The sequence below is a fragment of the Corvus hawaiiensis genome, chromosome 3 (assembly GCF_020740725.1).
Source record: "Corvus hawaiiensis isolate bCorHaw1 chromosome 3, bCorHaw1.pri.cur, whole genome shotgun sequence".
NCBI lineage: Eukaryota > Metazoa > Chordata > Aves > Passeriformes > Corvidae > Corvus > Corvus hawaiiensis.
The window spans coordinates 107,345,622-107,349,994 of NC_063215.1; the positions used below are offsets into that span (position 1 = coordinate 107,345,622).

General features: G+C 50.3%; 1 long non-coding RNA gene across 1 annotated transcript; it reads left to right on the forward strand.

Moving 5' to 3' along the window:
- Positions 1–1,239: 1,239 nt before the first annotated feature.
- LOC125323898 lies at positions 1,240–3,985 on the forward strand. Its single transcript, XR_007202684.1, has 3 exons — positions 1,240–1,383; positions 3,079–3,184; positions 3,945–3,985. It is a non-coding gene; the product is annotated as an uncharacterized LOC125323898 (long non-coding RNA).
- The last annotated feature ends 388 nt before the right edge of the window (positions 3,986–4,373 follow it).

The following is a 4,373-nucleotide window of genomic DNA, read 5'->3' on the forward strand; positions in this document are numbered from 1 at the left end:
AATGATACTTTGAGTGCTCTTTTCTAGTGATGCTACTTCCATGGTCACAATTGACCAGAACTAGCCTGACGTGGCTCCCCATTCCTATTGAATATAGATGTGTACATCCACATCCTTCTGCAGTGACACCACTGATGGCAGTGACAGGGGTACACCAGTGACAGCCAGATTAGCTCCCATCTGAATATTCTAGATTCTGTGCAATATTTAAACTCCATCATTTGAGACAGCTCAGATGTTTCCTTGTACACATTAGAAAACGACCTGTTGAGTGCATGACATGAAATTGATGATCAAGAGTCCTTTGGATGACAAGTGGGTTTCTTAAGAAATGCATTTATCATCTGAATTTTCTCATACCTTGTAAACTGACTATCAAGAGATTGTGTCTGCCAACAATTTGCATCTGTATTTACGTATTCTTATCATCAATTTGCATTTGGAAGGCTTTTTTATCAACCATCTGGGCTAGAGATTCCATTTTTCCACAAGAGAAAGCTTAGGCTTGCACAGTGTGCACACAAGTCCATTTGAGGACAAACAAATTTCACCTCAGCATCTTTCAAATACAGCCAGTGTGTACTTTATTGAAATAGTAAAGATTCATGATGCTTGGAAAGAACAAAATCCATGAACTACTCCCTTCCCAAGAGCAGGCTGAAATGTAAGTGCACTCAGCTGCCCTCTGTCTAGAATATTTGAAGTCAATGGGAATAGAGGCGCTGTGAGGTGTGAAGGGTCAGGTATCGCTGTTCCCTGGTAGCTGCTCTGAGGGGATTCAGCCGGGCCCAGCAGGACTCGCTTGTTCAGGCTCGGCTTGGTGCTGTCACGAGGCAGCTGCAGGTCTTTCCTCAGGGAGTTGCAGAGTGCCTCTGTCCTCAGGGCTCAGGGAAATCAGGGCGCTGAGACAGGAGAGGCAGCTGAGGGGTCCCTCGTGGGGAGCAAGTCCTGCTGGTGGGCACTGTCTCACAGGGAGTGGGAGCTCTGCGGCCTCAGGAACGTGCCGCTGGCTGTGGTACCTGTGGCACTTGGGAGCTGGCGCTGTGTGGGCAATTGTCAGGTTGAGCCAAGGAGCTGTGCCCAGCTGGGGGGGCTGGGAGAAAGCAAGGAGCCAGAGAGCAGGGAATTCTCTGAGCCAGTGCCAGTTTGTACCTCATGGAAGCCTGGCTGGGAGATGGGGCTGCAGGCCGCTCCATGGCGGGGTGCCTTGCCCGGGGCTGCAGCGCTCATGGCTGACCCTCTCCTTACAGTGACCCCGCAGACGGCCACTGGTGCCGAGCGCCGAGAGGAGCCGCTCCGTGGGAAGGGGCAGAAGGACGGAGCCTCTTTGGAGCCACAGCAGTCCTTGCTCGAGGCACTCTCCTTGCTCAGCAGCGATGACTGGTAAGAAAGGCCCCGTTCACTCTGTCTCCCTCTTAGCGTTAAGGTAGGTTAGGAGAGCATCTTGCTAGTGCCTCTGAGCCCCAACAGCCCAGAGGGCCGAGGGGCACCAGTGAAACCACTCCAGAGCAGAGAGAGGATAAAGATTTGAGAGCAGCCTTTTCTTGGCCTTGGTCTGCAGCAGTGCTCCAGCTGCAGCAGGTCCGTGCTGTTTCCTCGCTTTGCCTGCTGCTCTGTGGAGCTGCAAAGGAAATCTTGAGGGAAGAGAGAAAGCTGTGGGACAAGATGATTTGCTGGCTGAAGCCAGAAGCAGGATGGCAGCAGTTTGGAGTGTAGAGATTTGGGTGCCTCGGGGCCCAGTGGGACTGAGTAAGATTTGTCTCTGGCCCCACTGCTGGCAGCAGTGGCAGGAGTCAGGGTCTGCCTGTGACCTTCTGCATGTGAGTCCCAGGAGCAGCTACAGGGAGTTCTTCTTTCTGAGAAATGCACTGAGTTGTGCTATAGAGTCACTCAGCCTGTCATTAGTCCTGAGGGGCTCATGGCAGAAGAGAAGGAAAAAGAAATAAAATCCTCTAGGAATCTTGCACTTTTGCAAGTCAACTGTTTCCTTCTCACTGCTTCATATGGGCCTGAGATGTTTTGTCAATACTCACAATGTGTCCCAAACTTAGACACTGACAGAAGGAGGCCTGTAGAGGCCCAGAGGTGATAACCCCACAAATGTTAGGTGATATTGGTTGTCTTTTTGATGTCTGGGTTATCATCTACTCACTGCTGGATGCTTCATTCACCCTGGGATAAGGACTCCATTCACCCTGGGATAAGCATGAAAAATCTGCTGCAATGCATCTCCTTGTGCAGTCGCCTTTGCTCTGCCCTGTCTCTTCTGCTTTCTCTTCCCCATTTCTGTTTGGTGCCCTGTGAGGTGCAGAGAGCTTCTGCAGCTGTGGGGGGGTCCGGGTGACACTCAGGGATGCCCGTGGCATCGGCCGCCAGCCCTGCGCTGCAGCCCCGATGCATCACGCGCCTTCCTGTAGCTCAGGTCCTGCACAAAGCAAGTGCTGAGAGAGGGAGTTGTTTGCACCTTGTAAATAACATGTTGCTGCTGTTTTAGGTAGGGGCTTTTGGGAAAAGCCAGACTTTCAGCTGTTCTTGCCCGGGTGTGGAATCTTCTGGGGCATCCTGCTGCTTTCTTGGGGAATGTGTGAGGTGGAGTGGAGTGGGTGACAGACAGGCCTAGATTGCAGAGTGGAAACTCAGCTACAGAGTGCCAGTGCAGACTCTCACTGCTGAACTGCCTGCTGGAGCTGGCAAAGAAGGAAAATGCCCCAGACACAGCCCAATGGGACTGTGTCTCAGGGACAGGTACAGGGAGGTGACAAGAAACAGCAGCATGGCACGGTCTCACAGCCTCCAGGAAGCACTGACATAGGGACTTCATGTGCCAGAGACTTCAGAAAGGCTGTCTTGTTAAACGGCCACAAATGAAGACTCTGAAAGCCCTCTATTTGCCTCTTGGATTTGTGTATGCTTTGGACAGCCACAGCAACCTGTGGCAGCGAGTTCCACGATTTCATCAAGTACTGCTTGAAAAGCACCTCCCTTTGTTTGACTGAGCCGCCAGCCTGGTAAATTCAGAGGGTGCTGCCTAGTTCTTGGGTGGAGAGAAAGTCAATCTTTTTGGTACTTGCCTTTCAGGGAGCTGAAGGAGAAGGGACTCTTCAGCATCAAACACCTGGCTGAGTCCCACTCAGAAGTCCTTCTTTGTAGACTTCGTGAGGTTTGCTTGGCACTTACCAACGAGGTAAGAACATTGTTCTGAATCGTCCTCCGTGCTTCTTACACGGTGTGTAGAGTAGATATGTGCTTGTTCATCTCCCTGTGTGCTCAGGGACTGCCTTCATTTCTGTTTCTAGACCTTATCTTTCTCATGTCTGTCAGCTCTCTATAGGATCTGTGTGCACATGTAGCTCTATTTACTGGTAGGTCGGGCATCTGACACTCTCCTCTTGGAGCGAGCTGCCATTACAATGCAACGTGCAAATGCAGAAGCGGAGACACTAATTATGTTATTTGCTGCAGTCCAAATCTCTGCCCAAGCTGTAATTCAACACTGCCAATTAGTCTGTAGACTTGAGCCTGTGTTTTCTGTTTCCTGGCTGAGGGCTTCAACTGCTGCTGTTGCTTTTTCAAACAGGAGCAAATGACTCTTTTGTCTTTATGACTTGTGCCTTTATGGCTTGAGAGCAGCCCTTGCTTTAATTTGTTTCTTTGTTTTTTGAATAAAAGGGCCTAAAACCAAAGCAATGGACATTCCAGAAGAATTAAGTAGAACACTTTAAGTGAAATAATATGTTTTAGGCCTGCAGGAAGCAGGCCTGAGGCATAGCTCAAGTAGGTGCCAGAGTTAAGTGCCTTTCTGTGCTTGTGCTCTTCTGCTCTGCCTGTGCTTTTGTGTTCCCCTGGACATAGCGGGAAGTGTTGTCATTTCCTGGGACTTTTGTCTAAGGCAACTGGTTTTCTTTTCAAGGTGATTCTTATGTTTCCCCGCATGACTTCCCCAGGTGACCAACCTTCGCTCAAAGGTGTCTTACTCTGCAATCGTCACTCTTGGAGAGCTCTTTGTGACCTTGCAGAAGGACATGGACTCGGAGGTGGATGAGGTTGCTCGGGTCCTTCTCCAGATGGTGTGGAACTCCCCAGAGTTTGTTCAGAAAGCAGCCAGTCACACCCTGGGAGTCATGGTGGAGCATGTGACTCCTGCACGAGCAATGACTGCTCTCATGGACAGTGGAGTCCAGTAGGTTCTTCTTCTCTTAGTGATATTCTTCACCTTCTATTGTGTGGGGGAGAAGGGCTGAGAGAGAGAATGGGAATGGTGGGAGGGAAGGGTCCTGTATCCTGCATCTTCTGTGATCTCAGTGACTTGATTCTCCAATCAACCTCACTTCTTTCCTCTTGTCACCTATTTCTGCCCTCATGCAGCCCTTTAG